This window comes from Catharus ustulatus, chromosome 6 (assembly GCF_009819885.2).
Source record: "Catharus ustulatus isolate bCatUst1 chromosome 6, bCatUst1.pri.v2, whole genome shotgun sequence".
Classification (NCBI taxonomy): Eukaryota; Metazoa; Chordata; class Aves; order Passeriformes; family Turdidae; genus Catharus; species Catharus ustulatus.
The window spans coordinates 52932423-52958557 of NC_046226.1; the positions used below are offsets into that span (position 1 = coordinate 52932423).

Below are 26135 nucleotides of genomic sequence, written 5' to 3' on the forward strand. Positions count from 1 at the left end.
AGAAATGTTAAGAATCATTATCCAGAACCATGTACATTAGAGTGTATTCAAATGCTTTTATTTAGATCTCTATCTCAAAACTGAAACTCCACCACAAATCCTCAAGTGGAAGTGGCACTCCTGGTTTTAGAACACTAAAAACAAAATCAGAGCAAATTACTATGGCATTGTTTCACAGATTCCTGCCCTAGGTAGTTGTCACTGAAAGCCTCCTGGGGCACCACTGTTTTTAATATGTAACCTCCAATTCAAGTGCTGTGTTATTACCCAGCCCTGCCACCACATGCAAAAGCCCTACAAACTTTGAAATCCTGTGGGATTTGCATGTGTAGTACAGTGTGAGCATCAAGTTGCCAAATTACTTCCAACTGCTCTTAAATGCATCCTTCCAGATCATCACAACTATAGAGGCAAGAACTGTGCACGCTGCAAGTGCCACATACAACTATTCCAAGATACCCTTCCCCACGCATTATAACCTTAATTCAGTGTGGATTTTTTCAGTTTTGGGGTGAAAACCTACCAAATGCTGTCACAAACTCACAGAGTGGGTCAGGCTGAAAGGGACCACAGCTGATCATCTGGTGCAGCCTCCCTGCTTGAGCAGGGGCATCCCAGAGCAGCACATGGCACAGGATTGCATCCAGGTGGTTTTGGAACATCTCCAGTGAGGGAGACTCCGCAAGCTCTCTGGGCAACCAGTCCCACTGCTTGGTCACTGCACAGTGAAGTTCTTCCTCACGTTCATGTGGAATTTCCTGTGCCTCTTGTGCTATTGCTCAGCACCATAGAGCAGAGCCTGGTCCATGCTCTGACCCTCCCTGCAGACACAGACATTGATGGGGTGCCCTCTCAGTGTCCCTTCTCCAGGCTGAACAGGCCCAGCTCTCCCAGCCTCTCCTCACTAGAGAGATGCTCCAGCCCCTTCCCAAGCTTTGCCCCTTCCCTTGACCTGCTCCAGTAGCTCTGTGTCTCCTGTCCTGAGGAGCCCAGCACTGGACACAGCACAGGGAGCAACAGGAACTGTCTGCACAGAAAAGCACCCTGAGTTAAACATGACATTACCGAGCTTTGCTTTTAAAACATCCAAACTCTTTCCTTCTGTAATGAGTTTTGACCCAAATTAGACTCAGGAAATTAGGGAATCAGTGTGCACTAGACACCTAACTAATGACTCAACACCTACTGTAGAAGACACAGATTTCCTAAATCCTTTGGAGAAGTCCCCATCACCTGCGGCACAGAGGAAAACAAACTTGTCTCCGCTGTGGGAAGAACATGATCCTGTGATCTCAGTCAAGCACTTGCCAGCAGCCACTGATAACATCATAAATGCACCTACAATGTTCCCCAGAGGAGAGATAACAACTTACAAGGTATTTTTATTTTCAGGATTGTCAGAGCAATTTCCACATAAGACACATGCCTTCTGAATTAGCAAAGTGTGCTGCAGCCTCTTGTACTGGAACTTGAAAGCCAAAAGTATGCTGGATAAATAAAACATTTTGTAATATGGCTGGCTAGGACAAATGCATGAAAAGGACCAAACAGATACTCGTCATCTCAGATTTGTATATTCAGAAAGGTTTCACTATGCAAAGAGATTCTAGTAATACCTTCACATAAGGAGACTTCTATAACAGCAATTTACACCAGTCAAACTTTATTTTTCAAACTGGCAGCCCATGCTTTCTGAAGTAAACACTACTTCTATCACAGAGCTCTGCACTTTAAGTACTCTGTGTCCTGTGCAATGTCATCCAAGTCCTAGTTGTTTTCAGTCCATGGTTATACAATGCCCAGTTAAATGAGTTTTCAAACACTCTCTCCAAACTGTGCTTCAGTTTGTTATCCAAAACAGGAGCCCTTAAAATACTGTCAAACCATTTAATGGCATACATACAAAATCCCACATGGCTCTTATTCCATGACACTTTTAATCCCTTCCTTAATGCTCCCACCAACCATCCTCAGAGCAATTAATTCCTAGAGAAGGAATTACCACAGAGGTTTTCATATCTTATTATATATTTTTACATAGAATTTTAATTTTCAAACCTTTCAATAAATAAATTTTTCTTTATTTCCTTATTATAGCATATCCAGATATGCAAACATTTTATGAAATGATAGATTATGGCTTTTTTAAAAGGAAAGTAAACTGTTATCTGATCAAACATTGCATAAATCACCAAAATTACAAACGCACATACTCAGTATCTTTTTCTCTTGTACTAGTAATACATTTAAGGTGGGTTTTTACTACTTGTGACCCATGGATACAAAAAAATATATTACAAGTCACTGAACATACGAGATTAGACTACTTCAAGTGTCAGAAACTACACCACTATGACAACCACCCTAAGAATTTCACATGGTTTTTATTCACCTTCATGGTAATTTGAGTAATGTGTTTGAGGACTTTCTCCCCAGTCCATAATTAACACTGAGGAGGAGGCTGGGCAACCTGTATTAAGCTATAAATATTTCTGTTTCATAGAAGAGCATCAGGATGCATGGAACTCTCTACCCTATGAGTTTCCAAAGCTGAAAGCCCATTTTGTCCTGGCTCCATCCTGAAGGTTATTGCCTTTACCACGCACAGAAGGCAGAAAGCACAGCAGGAGAGGGCAGCAGAGGCTGCTGCTGTGCTCCTTGACACTGCCTAGCAGGAGCAAACTCCAATCTCACACCTACTAAGAAACAGCTCTGCATCTCAAGGGCTGCATCCTGCATATCCTGACAAGTGCATGGAGAAACAAAAGGAAGGGTATGAACATGGGAAAAAGGTACACAGTCTGACTGCACATTGTTTAGCTCGCAGGTTTTCGGGGGGGGGAAAAATTCCTGTTCAGACACAAACTCAAATATTGTCATACAGTAAACCAAAACTGAATGCCTATTAATATAATACATATCCACTTGGCTTTTTGTTCACCCATAAATTCTATATTGTGTTGAATATTTTCTGTTGTTTTGACTTTTAATGTTTGTCCTCTTCTGAAAAGGAAAAACCACCAAACAATCATGCAAAATCTAGAACAAACTCAACCAAATACAAAGCAAATAAAGATTCTGAAGGTGTTATTACCACTAAATCCCCACTATTCCACCAAGAACATCCTCCAGCCAACTACCCAGGGCATTATGAACCATACAAAATTAAGAAGAAATGAGAAACTCAACATGTTCTGAACTTGCAGGTCATCCCCCACAATCACTCCTCCACTCGGCCAGTTTTCTTCTATCAAGAATCAAGTACATTCAGAAACAGACAGAGATGCTGAACTGACTGGACAAACATATTTTGGAGGTTTACTGACTGGACCAACATATTCAGAATGTTATAATGTTATCTTCCCAGAGATGTGATCTGTTTAGTTAATGACACCCCAGATGCCACCCACGACACTGTGACAAAAGGGACACAACTCCAAGTTTGAAGAACAGAAGAAAGTTCTTGAAGATAACAGAGAATTTACTGTAAGTCCAAACACACCTGTACCTCAAATCTGACACACATGAAAACTGACTTATGATACCAAAAAAAATTTAAAAAGAAAAAAAAGGCAGTATTAGAAACTACCCTGAATAATAACTGAACAGAAACTACCCTGAATAATAACTGAACTTGAGATCCACAGATTACACAGAAGTGCAGACTGCTTCCAGGCACTAGCACCACCTCATAGTCTCACTAATGTGACTCAGAAAATAATACTACATTCTTGGCTAATTTCATGCTGTAAAATTCTGCATTTTGTAGATTTCTGAACATCTACCCAGGTAATTTCAGTGTAATCATTTCTACCTCTAACCTTACTTGTAAGAAATACTGTTAGCAAATGATGTAGTTTGTAGCCAGGACAGATTCTTATCTACAAATTATCACATCAATGCAATGGAAAGAAAAATCAAACAGCTATCAAAGGCAGTAAGTTTGAATTTCAGCTGTCCTTTCAGGGAATGAGATAAAATGAGGCAGGGTGGGGAGAAACGAGCAGCAGGGAAAAACAGGATCAGTAAGTCAATGAAGGCAAATGAAATACATGCTGCAGCATTTGTGATGCAAATTTGATAATAATACCCTCCTCAATAAGCTCCATTCAAACCTGCTTTGTGATTCATTGTCGAACAAATAATTCTAGTGATTCATTAATGAAAGAATGAATGACCTAATGCTGCTTTGAAGTAGACAATGCACACTTCTAGAGGAAGGTTGCCATAGGTTTAAAAGTAAACATTACCTTAAGAAATGAAACTTTCCATTTCTTTTCAGTTCACAAAAAAAAGGAATGGACTTAACTCCCATTAATTTTAAGCTTTAATTTTATTTTTTTTTTAATTCTCACCTCTATCATGCTACTCTTAGTTTTAGAAGTGATGCAATTACTCCTTATTAGGTTAAAACCAGCTTTTTTTCTTTTAGCAACTTCATGGATTCTGATGGACTACCTCAAGGATTTCTTTACTGGATCAATTCCAATTTGCACAGTAACTGCAACAGATTCAACTTCAGCAGCCCTTCTGGAGTTCTTCTGCATGAGTAAAAGCATCAGAATATTTTACATCACACAGCATTTCACAAAAGCAAGAAAACAAACCTATAAAAGCTGGGTTATTACATAAATATGCTATATATTTAAACCAATGCATACCAACATGGAGTTTTATTGTTTTCAGTAACAGTAAAAAAACCCTTCAAACTTAAGTCAGGTATGAAGAGAAAAAACACAGAAATATCTGTAAACATCTCCATACATACAAGTTTCATGATTAAAGCTTAGGCATTTGACCTAGGCATTTTTAAAAGAATAGCCTGGGGCTATTTATCCTATTTGGCTTGAATTGTTATAATGTTTTATTTCTGGATGAACAGTAGATGTTTTCTTTCCCTTAGTAGCAATAACTTCCAATCATTTAATTACATTCTGGAGAACAGCTAATGCTGTAGCTTAGCATGCCAAAGACAGGACACACTTAAAAACTGGCTTCAAAGGACACAAATTGATATAATGAACAAAGGCAAAATTCAGTCCTGATACACTGAAAAAACACTCCACTGGTAACCATCTCAGTCCTGTATGTGAGATGTACAGAACAACCAAAATGACACCACCTGAGTTCACCACAAATCATACTAAAATATTGTTTTATTCCTCAGTCCAGCTTAAACATTTAAACAGTAGAGGTAAACACTTTCTCTGAGCACAAAAGAATTTACTTTAAGAAATACCTTTCACATTCTTTAGAATGCACAATGCCTTTGGGACTGTTCAAGGGAGCTACTGCTTTCTAGTAGGGGAAAAGACAGGCAAGATTTCAACTCCTGATGAATGAAGAGTCTGTCATACCAGACTAACATGCCTGGAAGTACTTTGACTATTTTTTTTTTAAGACTACTGAGATGCAAACTGCCCATTATCACAAAATACTCACACAGTTCAACAAGTCTGTAACATAACTTTGTTTCTAAGCTACATATTAAATGCAACCTCCTCCACGCTCTGTACAAATTGTTGCAAATTGCATTTATTCTCTATCTCCAAATGATGTGGTTTCCTAGCACGTCTTCCACATTATGTATGCTTGGCCCAGAGCCCCAGAGCAGCAGTACAGGACCAGAGGGCAAGTGGAAGTTGGTCATAAGCCACCTTTCCATTTCCTTTACCCTTTGCCTGGTAGGAATAAGACCAATCCTGAGTGTTCTGCTCAAAAAGCCCAAGGGCAGTTCCTAGACTTGCCCCTCAAATGGCTCTCACAGCAGCTGAGAACTGCCAGGACAGCATGGCAGCACAAGAGCTTCTTTCAGCAACAATCCATCCATCAAATAAAAATAAAATAAAATCCATAAAATTACTCTGCATCAACACAGTTCCAGCCCTCTGACTTCCTCAACCTGACAAATTAAGTCAAAACTCTTCTACCACTGAACTGCAAACAAGTTAATGAATCCACTGACAAGCAGGGTATTCTATGTCACATTTACTTCTGACGTAATGTGAAAGCCTCCAGCTTTATAATTCCACAGTCATCATCATCAACCCTGAACTTCTCTTCACTGGACCTGCAAGATCTTGTTTAAATGCTTTATTCATGAAGGAAATTATTTTTACAATGTGAGGAAAGTGCCCTACACTTTCAAGTTTATCCTTTCCTTGCTTTTTCAACCTTCCCTACATAAATGGTGGCTACTGGGAGGATTGAGGGAGGAGAGAAAAATTGAAGAGAAGACAAATTGTACAAACTACATCTCTTTTACTGGAACACCTGATACAGGCACCACGAAAGGGGAAAACAAATTAGTACAGTCTATTAGTTAGTTCAGGATGACAGTATTTTCAGATGTTGCCCAAAAATACATCCATACACAGCATATATTTTAGAAATACGTATTTTAGTGTCTTATTTTTGAAATAAGAAACTATTGTAAACTTATGACTCAGGATTCAGGAAATACAGCATATAATACACTGAGAATTGTTTCTGCCGGCCCTTTGTATAAAAGACATTTTAGCACGTAAGCTTGGGCCACAAGAACAAAGAATTAACAGGTAATGTACGTGATAAATATCGTCAGCAAAAGAAAAAACTCTATCTTGCAAACAATCTGTTTGCCAAAGTAAAAAGTTTTATCACTATTACTAGCCAAAGTGCCAGCACTTTGAAATTTCCTTATCTGATTTTATGATATAGTATGCCAAACAACTGAGATATGTATGAGAGCTGCTCTCTGAATTTATAAACTGCAAGCTTTTTTACTAATCCAGCCAGCATTTGGCATCAGTCAGAAGGCTGACACCAAAAAACGAGCATGGCAGAAAAGCAGTGTCCAAGACAAACAGCCTTCTCCTCTCTAGCATGTCTTTCCTTACGTACAGCACTGCAGCCCAGCCATCACACACTTAAATGCTTGGGATTAGTTTAGAGAACTGAGAAGTTATGGATGACAAGACAACGTTGTGTGTACATAACCTCTCCTAACTCCAACTCCAAAAAGTCTCCATGGAGACTTAAGGGGAAAAACAGAACCTCTCTGTCAGACTGAAAGAAGAGTCTGAAGAGCATCAATACTAATAAAACACAAAGAGCTACCTGAAAGTACAACATCCACTTGATTTCAATTGTTATTAAGGTAACAGCACAGCTCCTGCCCACCCTACTCTCCCCAGCACACACTACCTACACATCTCTATTTTCCACTGCTCTTGGCTTCCCACTTAGCCCCAGCCTCAACTTTAAGCAAGGAAATCTTCCCCAACCCATCTCATTACTCATCACTTGACTTTCGTGCAGTCCCCATGACTATGAGAGTAACTATTATTGCACTGCAACAGCAAAGTCTGAATTACCATTTCAGACCTGTTCTTCAGTTCTGTATCTCTAGCTGGTATGGCACTGAATAAAAGAAGCTTTAAATTAATCAGGGAAAAAAACTGCCAGATTAGTTTCCTCATTTTTTACTTGTACACTGTGAAAGAATGTAAGAGAGGGGGGGAAAAAATCAGCCAATGACTTCTGAATGTTTTCTTTAAACCCTAAAGTGCTGTGGATAGCAAGTAAGGCGGCCCTTGACAGACTTATTAGGTCACAGCAAATCTATTACTATGACAAAACCACAATTAATATGGCAGCACAAATATTCAAAGGTGCAACTTATAAAGCAACCATTTGTCTTTAAACTGAAGTAATTTTCCATGTACTCCAGCCAGGTTTTGGGTTGTGCCCTACTTACGCACAGTACAATCACAAAACACATTAACTTGAAATTAACAGATGTGAGAAAGACTTAAATTCAGAGGTACAATGAAATAGAATAGGAAAATATCCAAAACACTCCCTGAAAGGCAGCTCATACATATACATTTTAAAAAAAAAAAAAAAATATATATATGTATAGTCTCTACTGCTTTCATCCTTATCCCATCCTGGAAACACAGAACTATTTCAGTTTACATGCAGTACAGATCACCAAATGAAGCACCTAATTTTATTATGCAGCTTGCAGAAGAGAAGTTCAATATGAGACAATGGTCTGCATGTCACTGCCCAACACTGAACAATATTTAGCCAAAAAGTCTTCCTGGCACAGAGGTAAAAACCCTCATGGGTGGCAGAAGCAGGTGTCACCTTTTCATCCTCATGTTTTTTATGCATCACCCCCTCGAGTGGCTGAACACAAACCCTATCAAACCTATTTCTATTGCATTGCTTCAACAAATGAAATGACAGAATCCACTTGGGGATCTGGAGGCCCCAAACTTCTAAACAAAACATGCAGAAAATGCAAGAAGTTATTTCCTGAGGTTTGAGGGGTTCTTATTCAGGGAAATTTCTTGGGTTTGCTCCGAGCAGTTTTTTGGGGTGGTGGTTTAAGTTCTTAATGCTTTCTAACAGGAATAAAAGTATTTTGACAATTATTGAGAACACCTGAAGACAGAGAAGATACAGACCTTTTACTACTGAACATTCATAATTTGTTGCCATTCTCTTGTTTTAGCAACAGTCATACAGAAATAATTTATTAGCAGCTGCTTTTCAGAAGTCTCAAATGATAATACATTGAAAACTCAGCAGTCATGAAACTGTATACAGTATATATGTAAAGCCATGAAACTGCCTTTACAGTATATTTTGTGCCCTGTCATACACTAAGTGGTGTTAATTTTTATTAGAACTTCCTATATTCTTTGGCATCACCATGACTTTCAAGTGATTCATACATGTTTCACATAGAGGAGGCCTCTGAGGACTTGAATTACTTAATAACTACTTACTTGAATAGAAATGGGCAAAAAGGAGCTACAAGGTTTGCACACAGCATCCTGTTACCCTTATCCTGGATTTGTACCTGCTATTATTTATTTAGCCTCATGGACTTTCTCATTGATTCTCAATGGAAAAGCAGAGCAGAAAAGAACTTGCTGGAGACTGAGTACTCAAACTTCAGTACTTTCAAAGCTAAAAATCAACTTTCAATATTTAAAAAAATCCCATCATGTTTGCATTAAGAAAAGATTTAGAATGTTTAGCCATTGCTTTGGAAAAGCAAATCTTCTTACAGGTAAATAAAATGGCAGACACCCAAATTTTCTGGTGCAGGTATATAACTTGCTACAGAAAATGGAAATGAAGGTAAGAACTAGGATAACTACTCTCAATTTAATTTTAAAAGCAAACTTGTTCTAAATGTCTGGATCCGGACTTATTTTTAAGAGCATCTTTCTCCTCCAGGGGCAAAAAAGAAAAAAAATCCCATTACTGGATACATCTTCAACAAGAATTTTTCTTGCCTTACTAATCCTACCAGACCCCAACTCCATTGTGTCCATCAGAATAAATATAAAAGGCAACTCGGCAACTCCTTCATGACTCAAACCAGAACATAACCAAACAGAACAACTATTGAAAAAGTTTAATTATGACCTTCAGTTTAAACTGAAGAGGCCAAAGCCACTCCTCTAATGTTCCCCACTAGGACAAAACATCAGTTCAGTGTTGCAAGACCTAACAAGGCAGCCCCACAGAAATAAAATAATGGACCTAGAATGTATTCTGTATTTCAGCAGCATGAATGCCCAAGTTCAATCCACATTATTTGCAGGATGAGATGAGATGTAGAGCAAATCCCAACAGTCACAGCAACCTCCCCATGAATTCCCCAACCAGAATATCCTCACCTACAGGAACACGTAACATACACCTGGAATTTCTACACAGTCTCTTTGGCACTGCACAGGAATTCCATGTACATCTGCTACCTCAGAGCTGCATGTTTTATAGGCAGAGTGTGAACTGATCAGAGTTTTACTGCAGATTTTCCAGGTACTTCTGCAGAGCCCTCCATATGCAAACTGTATCCCCCCATGGCAAGACCCACAGTGGAGACCTTCTGCAGGCACATCCTGCAGGACATATTGCTGCAGCTGTTCCTCTGTTCTATCCCACTGACAGGGCAGGATTTGCCTTGGACTGTGCTCACAAGCTCTACAGACCCCTCCATATCAGAATTACAAGTTCTGTTGTGACAGAGCACTGTTCTCTCCCTCAGCTTTAGGATTTGGGCTTCATGTCTGGTTAATGACTGAAAAGGCAAAGGTTTTTTTTTCTGATTTTTAATCAATTTTATCCTTGAGATAATTTGGACTATTTTGTAATGTTACTTTAGAAGCTCTTTATGCCTCCTTACCAAATAATACAAACTATAATCATAAACCCTGGAGTGAAGTAGAACACAGAGCATTATGACAGTGTTTATATCAAATAAAAAATGCTTTGCATCTTCTCACACATAGTAACCATATATTTCATGTTCAAAAAGATTGTCTTTGCACAGAGCAGCTGAAAATGCAGGATGTTTATTCTCAAGCTCAACTCTGACGTGTTAGGAACTCGGCTGTTTCATTACACTAATTTGTCCACAGTTCGAACTGATGCTTTGGTACAGTAAAGTATCCAAACACTTTGTAAAGGAGGATCTGTTACTTCTTTGTCATCAAAAGTGGACATGAAGGATTAAATTAAATCAAGCAAAATGTATATCTCTGTAAAAGATACAGCAGCAAAAAAGCAGTCCCTTCTTGAAGCCAAGAAACCAAAGTAGGCATGCATTACAGTATGCATCTTGCCTTCAAATAGGTGGAAATATCCTTCCTAAATAACATTCTTTGCACAGAAAGCAATGAACTTTCCCAAATCTTCAAGGTGAAGGCTACCAAAGCTCTAAGTCTACTGTAACTTTAGATGTAAATTGGGTTGATGTTTTTAATACCAGAAAGATGCTCCACACAAACAGCAGAGTGCAACTCATTAAAGTTGGTGTGACACATTTTGAAGCTAAACAATCATCACTTCTAAAAGCATTTCAAGGTTGGGTAGTTGATCAATAAAATAAATATTTCCATAAATATTTCCATTTAAAACATGCATTGATTCTTAGGAAAAAGCACTTGCTTGGAATCAAAGGAAATACATACTTGACCCAGATCTTATGTGAAAGATCCACGTTTCCTGCTAAATTGCAACATAAGTGTAACTTAATGCTGCTTTACACTGGACACACTGTCACCCTAGAGCTAGGGAATTATCATGACCTCCAAAATTAAAATTACTTTTGGGTACTATTTGCCAACTGTGCTAAAAGTTAACATCTCGGTAAGTTCAAGATATTCTTGCAGTATATTACTTCAGCCAGCTCAGCTGAAATTTTCAACCAAGGGCCTGTGAACAACATAATTCAGGCAGCAGAGACAGATAAATCCCTTCTGTCTTCACTTCTTCCTTTCAGAAGCTGTATATTCACACACATCTCTCTCTCATCTGCCTCAGATCAAAACAATCCTCCTCAAATCTGCAATGTGTGAAGAAGGAATCCTCCTGGAAGGGCCCTTGTGATAGCCCACGCAGTGCCAGTGCTGCAGAGATAATGCACAACTCATTTCTGCAACTCCCTCACTTCAGCCTCAGAGCCAGTCTTTAGTTGTAGTCCCACATCACACATCTCTGCAAATTCCTGTTCCAGAGCTTGCTCAAGCTACCCACATCTCAACCCAAACTGTAAATATTACTTAGCAAATCTCAGCATGCAAGATGTTAGCTCTGCAATTCACTTCCTCCTGATCTGCTTTCCAACCCTCTGTGAAGGGAACTGCCTCAACTTCCAAGCCCCTTAATTATCCCTCCAGTACCTTCACAGGATTCTTCCCCTGCACACTCCACACTTGATCTCTAAAAAACAATGTTTGTCATCTCACAGTTCCTCTTCCACTGCCCCTTTTCCATTCCTTACTGTTATTTAAAATACCATGTTTCTATAATACTTCCTGCCTCTAAGGATTTACAGAGTCACAGTCCTTTAATGAGAGGAACTGGAACATGGATCCATACATGCTCGTGCCCCAGCAGGTATCACTCATATATATCACATGTCAGTAAACTTCCTTGCATCATACTTGATACAAAATTTGTTCAAAAAGAATTTTGCGACCGCAAGGTCGTCTGAACTGTCTACTACAACATTATTTTTCCTCAACTTCACAGCAGTTGTCACAGATCTTTGGGTATTGAGATGCTCACTGAAAGTCCACACAGAATTTTAGACAGTACCCTCCTCACATGCATTAGTTTCTTTTAAAAGCCAAGTTTAGTTTCATTTAAAACAAGACTAAACGGACAAAAAATCAACACAAGTTAATTTCAACCTGTTCACTCAATCCTTAACAACAGAATTGTACTGTACACATATTTTTGCATCAATTAAGTGAGTTTCAAAGCTTTTCTTCTACTCAACACGTAAGTATAAGCAATCGTAAAAGATGAGGGAGCAGGGAGCAAGTTTTCTCTTTTTTCCCAGAACTTACCAGCTGCTAAGATTTGTTTATTTAAGTCTGCGTGCCACTGCTCACCTACAGATGATGAAGAGTGACAAGTCATTTGGGAGTTTCCCACCCTGTATATTTCCTGTGATTCCAGAAGGCTAAAACAATTAAATAATATTTTGATCTCACCAAAGCAAGATTTTTATACAACAGCTGTAAAAACGCACGTTAACAATAAAAATTTCTGAGTACGTTCAACGTTTTCCTCATACAAAACAATTTCAGAAGACATGATAAATGATGCTTTACAAAGAAGAATGATTCACATATCCTGGAAGGCCAAATATTTTGTCTGGACAGACTACAGACTAAAAACAGAGCAAAAACAAAGAGCTTCCAGTACACTGAGCACATCTTACGGCTCATATGGATTTAGCAAAAATCAGCTCCTTACTCACCTGCCTGATTGGCATCAATGCCAACATTCAGGCTGGTCACCCCATGGACCAGCTAACCCCACACTGGGATGTGCAAGCCAAGATTCTAAAGCAGTGCTCTCTCCCAAGAGAATTTGGCCCTGAGGGTTTGTTTTGCTCCATGTTCTCCAGTGCTCCATAAGCTGAGGATGTGCAGGGGATGTAAGCAAGGCTCCACGGTTATTGGCCTTCTGTCATGCCTGAATTTCAAAGAGCTGGTGTGCCACCACCCAAACACCTTGAGTGACCCAGTGACAGCCCTGCTGGCTGAAGAGGACTTACCTGGGGAAAACACTGCAACAGAGACCGAGTGGCTTCCAGGTCACAATAACAACAGCCCCAACCAAAGGATCATGTAAATATCCCCAGAATGTAATTCCATCCCTGCCTGACTGACCCCAAAGGACACAAATCCATGCCCCTGATCACGCTTACACCGAGGCAAACACAAGCACATTGCCACAGTGGCCACCATCCACCCTCTCATGGTCACCTTGCTCAACTCCTGCATGACAAACTCTGCCCTTCACAGCTGCAGACAAGTTCCAAATGTGTTTGGCTTCCGCAGCGAGAACAAAATTCGAGGGTCTACTTCAAACAGGCAACCAAAATGAACACCATTGTTTGGAACACCCTCAGCTGTCCCCAAGTTAAACACTATTTGTTTGTTAACAGTGCTTCATTCCCTCCTTGCCCACAGAACACGGCTGCCAGAGTGACTTCAGATAAGTGGGGACCAACACAAAGAATGTGAATTCTTCAAAATAATGCTGTATGCAAATTTCTTTTAAATCCACAAACTTTGAAACATCACAAATGTTACTGTGCATTTGTACTTCTTCCAATTCTAGCAGCCTTAACTAAAGCAGAACTTTGCATAATGTGAATTGCATTTTGCTCACATAGCACATAATATTTCACCTGATCTCCATGCATAGCTTAACAAGTGCTGCAAATGCTGGTAAATACTTACCTGATTGGAAAAAAAAAAACAAAAAAAAAATCAAACAGGAAGGCACAAAATAAATACCAATGTGTAAATTTGAACAATTGTTATGGTATTTCAGGGGTTTTGAGAGTTCTCTTAAAACCACTATGTAAGAATAAAGTATGGTTCTGTGCCTGTGCTAAATCACCTATTTCCTTACTGCCATCTCCTGCCCCATAAATAAGCTACACTGCCAAGATTCTGCACATCCAAATGCACTTCCAGTGCATGCATCATTAGCAGTAAAAATAGTATTTTTTTAACTCCTCAATCCATATTTTGCAATTGCAGGAAACTGAAGGAACTGCTTGTCTGAAATGAGAGCACAAACAAGGCAAACAGACTCAAACCCATGTCCTAGCAAATAATTAAATGCCACTTGACTATGGGCCCGTAATTAATTAATAGAACATAACCTCTCCTTTCTGAGGCTGTGGCAGCCCCAGACTCTTAACTGGAGCATATTATAATGTGTCTGGCACAAAGGCAGGCAAATATTCTCGTAAGTGACAGCAAATGGTGCTCTCACAAGTAAAACTGCTACTTGCAGAGAGGTTTCCTACAGAAACAACGTCTGTGTGACCAGTGGCCTTTAACCCAAATAAATAAATACACAGTGACCCTGATCTGAAGAAAAGTTGGTATTCAAGACACCCTGTTCCCTGTCTGTAGCAGCACTACCAGGGCCATTCCAGACAAAAGACAAAAAAATGCAGAAATACGTCACTAGTTCTGCTGTTTAGGAAATAATTTGCTAATTTGTTTCTCAAAGTCCCTGACTCTTAAAATATCACTCTACTTAAATGCGCCCCAAACAACCCAAAATTTAGTATGCCTAGGGACATAACTGAATATGCGTTCTACAAATTTATTCACTACACACATTCAATCATATTTACAGCAGCATTAATTCTATCTCCCAGACATGATATGTGAGTCATTGTGGGGTCCAAAGCTCAGTTTTTGATTCGGAGTGGGTTTTGTTTTGGTTTTGATTAAAGTTGCTGCAGGCTGAAAGGCAGAACATAACTGCAGCTGTTCTTTTAATGTACAAGCATCTATACACAGAAATGTTTTTTATATATACACATAGATTATTTATTTTCTGAAAGTGCAGATAATAAACAGAGAAGAGGACAAGATATGAATTCAAAGGGATGCTGAAAGACCAGGAAAAAAAGTTATGACAAAATGTTAAAAGCGTGACTAAGGAGAACTGCAAAGCTGCAGAGCTAGTCCAGAACACTGCACATATAGTACCAAAATGTGGTTCAGGTAAAAGGGATGTAGGGGTTAGAGCAGACCACAAAGTGACCCTTAGTGTTGTGATTTTGGAAGCTAAAAATAAAAAATAAAAAGCTCAGAGTGATGTCAATGCACAGAACTGACCACAAAACCAGCAAGTACCAGTCTCACTCTGTATTTTAGTAAGATTCCACGTAAATGACCACCATCTTTCAGGTCACTTCCAACCAGTTTGGTCACCACACTTCAAGGAGAAGAGTAATGACAGGCTGAAAGCTGTACCCAAACCCACATGACTCAAACTCTATGAAAATTCTCCTGAAAGTCAGCCAGAGGAGCGCTGGAATAAAGTGACAGAGAAGGGTGTGGAAGTGCTGTATGGAGGGGCTCTGAGAATGAGTTAAGATCTGTCCCAACCAGCCAAGGCAATAGTTCACCATGCCCTGGGAGAGAATGGATCAGGAATTCCTGCAGATCCTGCCCAGTCTTTAAGGTTCTGGATCACAGAAAGCAGGGCTGAACTGGACCTCTAGGATTCACCCACCCATTCTTGGCCCCTTAGCTGCAAGTCCCAGTACCACTGTGGTTTTGGGTGGGTTTTTTTCACAACTCCACACTGTTTATTTCTGAGTTTACTGATGCCAGACCAGACATTGGGCTGCAGTTTTACAGAGAACTGTCCCAACAGATTCCAAGAACTTTTCTACTAAGTGACAATAGATAAATTAGAGACCATTGCTATGAATTCTTTCTCTCCACTGAATATACTTTAGCTTGTATTATCAAAACTGTGTTTCATCCAAAATTTGAACATACTAGTCACTCAGTATCATGGGCTCTGTCTGGAGCCCTTCATCGCAGGTTTTAGATTCAGCTATTCAGAATTACTTTAATTACTCTCTTTTAATCATCTACAAGTCTCAAGTATGAAGTATTCCACCTTCCTCTTTGACTTGATATTTACAAGTTGAACAAAAAAAAAAAAGCGTACAAAATCAATTTTGGGAGCCGTGCTACCAATTTTGCCCAAGAGCAGTGACCACTTGCACCCATCCTTCACCAGCAGGTCAAGAGAGATGATTCTCTTCTGCTCTGCTCTCCTGAGACTTCACCTGGAGTACTCCATCCACCTCTGGGAGCCCCAACACAGGAAGAACAACCCAATCTACTGAAAGGTGTCCCTGCCCATGGAACCAGAGAATCTTTAAGGTCCCTTCCAACCAAAACCATTCTATGATCTTTGAATCTATACATAACTCTTGAGACTCCTACCATTAAATCAGGAACTGCTTAGATTCAGACATGAAAATGTGCTGCTAATTAAGTTTGGCAAGACCATGTTGACAAAAACCTTGGTCCATCTGCTGTGAAAACTGTAGAAACATATGGTGCTTTGTACAACTACATTAAGATCACTAAAGTCCAAAGTTCCTCCTAGTAACCATCAAATGCAAAAGAATAAAATAAAATATCTAGAGTCTTCATAGAACCATAAATCAAATCTAATAAAACATACAATTTATGTTTTGGTCTCTGCAAATCTATTTTCAAATCTTTAAGAGAACAGTTAAGACTAGGTAGGGAGTACATACCAAACTTAGTTAGTAAGTAAGGATGGCTTTCTACTGCTCATTTCTAGACTTGATAAGGGGATTTTTAAACAGAAATATATTCTGAGTCTTCTGCTTCAGAATTTCAAAGTATCAGTAGCCATGACTCTTGTTTTCATATGAAACCTAAAACAAGAAGAACTACTGATTTTTGGGGAGTAAGGGAGGAGAAGGAGAAAAGAAATTAGGCACAGGAGACAGCTCAACTCACAGACTTTATAATACTGAGAATAAGCAGAACACACACACCTCAGTTACAAAGGAAGACAGCAGATCCATGGGTTTTACCTTTCAGCATCCTATCCTTAACCATCACAACTTTGGGAAATGAAACATCTCCAAGGTCTTTTCCACAAGACAGAAACAATGGGCCGGAGACCAGTTAAGGCTGTTCTTTAAAAAATCATTATTGTTATTATTACTTTTATCTGAACCTTACCTCTGGGTTTTTTAACTTCAAATAATGGTAAGCATATTCTCAAGAAAACAACAGATTATGAAAACAGTAGTCTTCTGAATTAGGCTTCTCAAATCCTATCTCACTGTAAAGAGCAACAATCCTCATTTGTATTAGAATCAAGTATGGATGTAAATTGCTACCTTCTGTCTTCTGCTAGGCTATCAGCAAGAAGAGCAGCTATGGTTATTATTATTATCAATAACTACGTCTAGAGACTAGACCAGGGAACCCACATGTTCTTGAACAGCAGTTTTCCAAAAAAGGCTACTTACTAAAGCACTGGCCACATTTTTGTAAATTAAAAAAATAAATAAAGAAACCCATAAACAAGCAAGTAAACAATGTTGTAAGAATGCAAAAACATCTTACAAGGTCAGAAAGGCAGAAAGCATGTTTCCTGAGTTCTTTTTCAAGACCACTCTCTCACAAAAAATGAGTGACAGTCTTGCCTCTTCCAAAAAGATACCATGTGGCAAAAGAGAACAAATTGATAAAAAACAGCCTCCACGAGATTATTTTGTCAAATATGTATGATCTCATCTCTTTTAATAATAAACACTATAAACAAAATATTTGGAAAACACAGTGCTGAAACAACAACCTTACAAAAGTATCACAACTTGAACGGACGCTGTTTACTCAGTGGCAAACCTGGTATCATTATTTGTGCACATTAACCAAACAGGAAAGAGAATCTTTTGAAAGAAGAGTTTTGAATTCCAAATCACAAACATGTGGCTCTCTATGGTTTTGTTTTCTTTTCAGTTGCCTGTAGCTGAAACAACATGCCACTGGCTTTGGCTGTCCTGCTGAACTGCAGTGCCATCACAGCTGCAGGCTGAGCACAACCCACTGCTTTGGGGGCTTTGGGATGCTCCAGCTCTCTCTGCTGCTTCCCTGCTAGAAAGAATCAACTCCTCAGAGCTGGAAAAGTCACACAGTGCCAGGACAAATCCAGGTGGCTCAGCTTCAAGCAGGCTCACAGGTAGCTTGAGTCAAAACCTCAGCTCATGAGTGGGAGTAGCACAAGAACTGGCAGCAGTGTCTAAAATTGCTGCCTCCAGCCAAAGGGCAAACGTGAGACCTTCACAGGCATCTTAACTCACTTCAGCAAAGTGGATCAGAATTTATACTGAAAATAAGCATCTCAGTTTTAGTCACTATAAAAAAAACCCAGGGAAGAAACACTCCTCTGCAACTGAATACTTGCATGGATTTCTAAACACAAACTGAGTATTTATCAGCACAGAAAACATCCCTTTATTCTGTGTGTATGCCTCATTATCTTATTTGTTTGGGAAATATCATGAAAAGCATCCACTGCAAACCTGGGGCTTTCTACCACTGCTGAAACTTCCTGATCATGAGAAACACATGCTAATTAGCTCCCTATTTTGCAAAAGCAAGCAGCTCCTAAAAGGCATAAAATAAGAATAATTCAATAATTGCACTTCTAAGAAATGTGGGGTGAATCCCAAAGGCAATGCTCAGGCAGCAGCTCTTGCGTCCCTTAACAGGAAATTCCAACTTGTTCTCAGCTGCAGCCCTATGGGCACAACCTATGGCTCAGCCAGAGGCCCCAGGCTAAGATACTTCACAAAAAGTAAATTCTGCCTGGCAGCCCACTGAACAAAATACACTGAAGGAAAAAAAACTCTCATAGACTGAAGATTCTAAGAACTTGCAGCCTAAAAGAGGAAGATTAAATAGATCAACAGATAAATTCCCCCAATAAAAAATGGGGGAAATGTGGGTTTAAATCCATGTTTTATGAAGACTTTTAAAATTGGCTTTATCACCAATTTTTCTTTGAAACCTTCTTTAAAAAATTCTATATTCTTTAAAAACATCAAATCTACTATTTCTCTCTTTCCAAACTATAAAACAAGAAGAAAGAAAATGGAAATCCTCTTGTAAGTTCTAGAATGTTTTGTATTAAACCTAGTTTAAAAATAGCATATACCAACAATATAGACCAGTAACAGCCCAGTCATCACACAAGCTTCATAAAACTACTATGTGTTTTTCTGGGAAAAATAGATTAATTATGAAGAAATAGCCCTGCAGGAACAAAGCCTGTGGCTTTCTTCTATTTTTATGCAACTGCAATTTGCAACTTTATGAAAAGCAGTCTGTGTAACAGAATTAAAAAACAGCTTTCCTAAAAGTACAGTATGCCCATTCAACAATATTTCAAGAATTAAAATTCCATTACAGTTGAATTTATGACAAGATCACAACTTTCTTTCGAGTCTTGAGTATTTTGTTAGTCACACATACAGCTTATTCCTACTGCCATTTAGGAATTAGATTTACAGTTCAGAGAACAACAGTCACAAAAAAGGACGAGCGTCTGCATTTCTTCGTCCAAAACAAAAACACACATGGTAAATGCACAAATTCAAGTTGTGGAAGACTTCAAGTGGTCAAGCTAAAACTCTTATTGGGCTTTAACTGGTGGAGTTATAACAAACTAAGAAACAAGAATGTGATTTTTTTAGCTACACAAATAACTAACAGCTATAGGCATCACTAATGGTGCTCTACCTTGTTCTGTAACCATTTTCAATTTTTTTTTTTACTTAAACAAACTAAATGCACCATATAAAGTCTCAATGGTTGACATCTGTTTCCAGCTCAATTATTTCAGTAAAACTTCACACCCAATACTTTTTCTGATTCCAAGAAATAAGACTGGGGAGAAAAGGATTTTTTTTGGCCTAAACTAAAATTCTACCAAACACACTTTTAAGCCGAAAATTTACAGAAGGGACAAAACCTGGCCCCGGTGCTTGTGTGATGGATTGGAATTTGTTCATTTAAAGATGAAAACGATAAGAAATCAGACTGAGTGGCCAAGAGGACTTCATCTCAGAAAACCACTGAACGGATAAAGAGAGTTAAATGAATACTGAGAGAAAGACAAGGAAGGAGAAAGTGAGAGATGAAAATGGCAGAGATTCTTCTGGAGTAAACCTAGAAGACAGAAAGCATTCTAAAATACCACAATATGTCAAACAAAGCAGGAGTGGCCAATGTCTTATGAAGAAGAGTTCCCAAACCACAAGCCCACTAGAGTCTGACAACACTCTATACTCCTGGCATCACTGTCTACAGCAGCTGGCAAAAGGAGCTTAACAAAACTCATTTTCCAAATGCACAACCTTCCACAACTGAAGTCAAGGTTCCAGAAGGAAGAGCTGTCATCCTTTTTCATCCACAAGCATCTGAGAAATCCTCTGCCAGAATGTCTCGTCTTCCTTCCAGTTGCTCTTCCAGCAGACCCAACCCGACACTCTAACATTTAAAAAAGACATTTTCTATCTTGCTGAAGATTGATCCAAGTGTCAGATAATGGATTTTCTGGGGTTTTAAATCCTAGGAAACAACATATGAACCACAGTAAAAGGACATGATAAGGACATTATTCCTACCTTCTCTTTTTCACCCTTGAATTTCTTCCTGAGTGATTGATTTTGTAAGCCTAGCAACATTCCTTTGTCTCTTTTTATCCACTGAGGTCCCCCATGGTTCAATGGGGCTTTGCAGGCAACTATCCTGAATTTGTATCCAAAATCATGGTAAGTTTGTTTTTTCTGTCTCTTAGCTTTCCTCCACAACAGCTACACACAACCCCAGACTGTCACCAAGTGCTGGTTCTGGCTGCAGGAGTGACAGCCGGTCACCTATGTCCAGCTCAGTGGGAATTTTGTGGTTACTTTGACATCTTGAGCACAACACTACCAGAAAGGAAATTCTAAAATACCAAAGAATTCAAGCTCTGTTCAGTGATTGCATTTTTTTCGTAATATTTGATTTGCAGAAGATTGAAGACTGAGAGCTGTAAACATTAGAGACATGAAATCATGATCTATCTAGTCACTAGCAGATAAGCAATAACCAGCATGTTCTTGGCTCAATGAGCAGGGATTTAGCTGCCAAATCCCAATCAACACTAATTGGATTGTCCTTGACTTCAGAACATACCACTGACACCACAGGAGTAATTTATTTCAACAAACACATATAAATGAAACACAATTCCCAAAACACCAAGCAGAAGAAAATTAATCACATCGATCCTGATAAGGCTATTGTTAGAAATCTCTTTTTGTTCCACTATATAAGCAAGGAGTCTGAAAGTCTCATGCTACTGCAAAGAGAAGTAAGAGGAGAGATGAACCAAAGGAAAACCTCCTACTCACCAGTATATATTTGCAGGATACAACTTTCACTGATAGTTATCAAGGCTGAACCGTGAATCCGCTGTCACACACTTTACAAACGATTCCACAGTGACTGTGGTTTTCCTTTGTGAGCACCAGTAATTGGGGAGGTAGTTGGTACTTTAAATTCATGTCAGAGAACCACCACAGCAATGTAATTCTCTTCCTCACTGTTGTAAGACAAGACTGTTATGTTTGGGACACTGGAGAAGTTAAATGTCAGTCCCATTGTCCCTCCACTGAAAAATATGATTGTGGTTATAGAAGGCCAGGGCTTACACAGTGTTCAGGCTTGCATAACAAACTGTTTTCCATGAACAGGCTGCAGGAAAAGTGTCTTTTTGTCAGATAATCCACAAAGTTAATCCAGGACAGAACAGGGGGGAGAGAGTTCCTTGACTGCAATTCAGTCACAAAGATAGGAAATGCTACTTCCCTCAATATAATCTGTGTCCTCGTATTTCAGAACAAATGAAGATAGCTTACAGAGAAAAATATCAGCCTCCATGAATATTTTAGTTTTAAATGAAAGGCTGAAAGAAAAGTGATGTTATTATAATAGCAAGAATGAGTAAAGAGTCTGAAATCCAACTTCTTTTGAAATACTCATTACAGACATGTGAGAGAAATAAGATTTACATGATCTCTATTGATTTTAAGATTTCTCCAAAAGGATAAATCCATAAATCAAAATCAAATTTTTTTTGGTCAGCATTATGTACTAGAAGAAACTGCTTGAATATATTTTATGAATACATGCTACTAAAAAATAGTGGGAATCAGTCCTCCAAGCAGACTTTCAAGAGAGCTTTATCTCACCAAAAAAAAAAACCAACAAAGAACCAACAAATATCACCACAATCAAAACAAACAAAACCACATGCAGTGGAAATATTCTTTTTCCTCACTCTGTTTCAGCATAGTATTGTGGAATCTGTGGTACTTGAAAAGTAAAGCACAAGGTTTGGAGGCAGAGATAATTTCATTTACTGGAGCAACTAATGTGTTGACAAGGCTTTTGGGCTGCCATGCCCTACCAGCCATAGCCAGCTACAGACATCTCCCAGCAACACCCAGGCACACTTCTTTATTCTGCTCCAGCATTGCACTTGATGCTCCATTCCATTTCAGCTACAAGAATTCTCCTGCCACAGTCAGAAAGATTTTGGTTTTGCTGCTTTTTTAATCCCTCTGAGATTTCCCCGGATTGCATTTGAATCAAATTAAGCCTCAGCACATATAAGAAAGCCACTGAAGTAACAGCTTTATTCCCTTATTTTTCTACATTTTCTGTGTTACAGAGATTGCATGCCATGGCATCAAGAAATCATCCACTCCTTACACACACACTAGCTCAGCGAAATGCCCAACTATGAATAGACAGCAAATACACCAGAAAATCCTCAGGATACTATATTCTGCACAGGCAAAATCTGCTCAGAGGGAAAAAAATAGAAGAATCAGACAACTCCATTTAGAAATTTCTCCCACTCCATCAACAATCACTTGTCTTGTTTCAAAATCCTCTGAGATACGAAGCTATGTTACACAATAAAGGCTTTCCTGAAGAGGAGTTGATAAAAATCAGAACAGAAACAACCACAACAGAGCCTACACATGTTATACCAGCATTTATCAGTTGTGACAACAGCCAAATAAAACTGCTATACTGCTGCAAGCCTTCTGTCCTACACATTGCAACTGCACACACAATCAAGAACAAAACATTCCTCTGTCTTTAGAGCCACAAACCTCACAGAAAACATCTTGCTCCACCTCACAGGTATTCTCCTTGAACTTCTGGGTACAAGACAGCATCCTACAGGAAAGCTGCCATGGGTGTATGGAATAATTAATCAAATCCAGTGATTGGATCCTCTCTTCTTCATCCTTTCCTTTGAACTGCTGACACAGAATGTTCTCTCTTTTACCTTTTCCAAGTACCACTGTATGTACATTCTAGGGATAGATTTATGATTAAGGCTTGTACCAGCAAAACCAAAACCAAACAAAACAAAAAAGGCATTTTCTCATGCCCTTCTGTGATCTTTGCAAACATCTGTGTTCTCCCTAAATCCCATCCACATTCCATTATTCAGACATATTAAATGAGAATTTCTTGGTGAAGCACATCAAACAACACACTTCAAAATCCATGAAAAAATAAAATGCACAAACAGTAAGGCCTCCTGGGATTTCTCCTAGCTGTTAACCCAGAATGCCTTCATTTGGTAGCACCTTTGTCCTTCCAGAGAATTCCGTAAGTGCCTTTTGCAGCCAGTTATGTAACAGCTTTATACTGTGCTGATATGCTGAAGGAAAACGTGGTTATCTGCCTCAGCCAAGGCCCAGCCGAAGGCAAAATACACCAAGGTTGATTGCTTTACTCTGTGCATCACTGAATTCTTTCATGCTTTCACTGCTAGAACAAAAAAAAGGGATTTAGTAAAGCTGGGGGATTTATAAACCTGGTTTCTCCAACTCTGTCAGGACACTTAACACGCACTTCTGACAGTAGCTACTGCTGCTGCAGTCCTGAGCAGGGGCTCAGAACGAGTTCTTAAAATACACAACAGCCATTACAACTATGATCCATCTACTCTCAGTTTTATGGGCAGAGACACAGGCTGAGCAACTCAAGTGGGCATACAGACCAGTGCACCTGAAACACAGAGAAAGCTGGGTGAATCAGGTCATCCTTAACAACACAGACTTCTCAGCTCCTAAGTGCCTGCAATGCTACTGACACTTGTCAACAGCAAAGCTCATTCTCCGCTCAGGCAGAGCCTCTGTGCATCTTGCCAAGCACGAATAAACTGTTAGGCAAATTATCCAAGGGCTCCCACGCCTTGGAGGATGTAGGAGACTAAGCCACCTCACTAACATCTTTGTGCCCAAGGCTCTAGGACCATTAAAGCTGATATAAATTCAGGGTGCATTGATCTGGCAATACTGGCATTCATGTGACCTCCTGGTGAGCCAGCACTGTTTGAAAAATTAACAGAAAAGTAATCCAAGGACAAGATAATACAGCAACACAGGTAACACACCCAGCAAGAAAAGTCTTTTGGATGGTCAGCATCCTAAGGCCAGCAAGGAAACCAAAGGAAGACTGAACACAATAGGAATGGTAGCACTAGGACTGCTGGAACATCAATTTACACAGGCCTAGACCAGAACAGGAATGGACATTCATATGCTTGATTCCCAAAGGACACTCGTTCTGGTTTATTCAAGGACAATAAAACTGTTAACTTCCCCTGAAGACTATGCTGGATAAAAACTTGTAGCATCAGCAACAAAGTTGTTCCAAAACCAGAAAAATCTACCAGTCTGCTCCTAAACTGCATAAACACTGCATTTTAGAAATTTACAACAAATGTTTTTTGAGTAAAGCCAGATAACCTGCCCAGGAAATCAGCACTTTTACCACATTTTCAGGGGTACTGCAAATACTGGCACATATAAATAAATCCACATAAGCAGTGAGAGGAGAGCCAGCAGACACAGTGGGGGCTTTCCTGGGAGAGCAGTCACTACTATAAACACCTTTCCCTATAAACCACAAGTGTTTATCACCCAAACGCTGCTGACACACAGGTTGGGGGAGAGGGTACAGCATTTTTGTTTGCTTGTTTACACAAAACTATTCCACAGATTATGCCTGGGGGGAAAAAAACACTAGAAAATGTAATTACACTCAACATGAAAATCAAGCACATTAAAACCAAGCCAAAGGTAGCTGCAGATGAAAAAAAAAAACAGGAAAGAGGGAAAAAAAGGAACATACTTAAAAATATAAAAGCTTCAAAGGTACCTAGTCTGTAATCCTAAATGTTTGTCCCTGCTTTTCATATAGAAGGAAGCATAATAAATGCATCAAAACCTACAGTTTTATAAGAAAAATAAAGGTCAGAACTCCATGTATTATGGGATTGCATGTGGGGGTAAAGGAATTTGGAAAACAATGCATGCCTAGTCTTCAACAGAATGTTGCTCCTTCAAGCATTTTTCTTATGAAGCATTAAAGTAGCAACAAGTAATTTAAATAATAAAGTCTAAACAGTTACTTTCTGGGCATGACCTTTTCAAATTTAGGTTCAGGAGTTATTTCTGACTCTGCTCAATTTCACCCACACAAGCAATTCTACCAAACTTCATGAGAACTTACATATGGGAAGTTAAGCACATACTTAAATGCTACAGATGAAGACGTTTTACAGACATTAAGTTTTCAATGCAATCTGTATCACACCCATGAAGGAAGCAGCCTACTTGCTTTGTCTTCTTGAAAGCACATCTAGGTTTTTTGGTAGCTTCTTTGTTTTGATTTGGGTTCTCTCTACTTTGTCAGGGAAAATGTTCCAAACAGCAGAGAAGCAAAAGGGAAGGTCTTTATTTTTAACATAAAATACTTCCCGTTTCAGATGTCTTGATTTAGACATCTGAACATTGTACAATTACAATCTGAACATTGTACAAGTGAACACTGTATATCTGACACTGTACAATCAGGACAAACCTATTATCAAATGGGGTGAGAGAACAAAGTAGGCTGTAATTAACAGAATAATTGCAGAATAGTAAAATCCAAGAGACCCTTAGCAGAACTTTGTAAGGCACTGCATCTTTAAACACACAGATATAATGATTTCTCTGAAAACCATATTTCTTTTTTAAAAATCCCATGGTCTGAGTTTATTAGCTGCACTTTTTGAATGAACAGATACAGACTACACGCAACAGCTACTTCAAAGAATTACTCAGAGTAACAAACTTGAGTGTTGTTTGGTTTACACATAGTTAAATA

At 39.0% G+C, this 26135-nt stretch overlaps 1 protein-coding gene across 6 annotated transcripts in view; it reads right to left on the reverse strand.

Annotated features, from left to right (window-relative positions):
* Nucleotides 1-26135, reverse strand: part of SBF2 (SET binding factor 2) — a 234905-nt gene that overhangs the window by 207818 nt on the left and 952 nt on the right. The window lies entirely within an intron of this gene.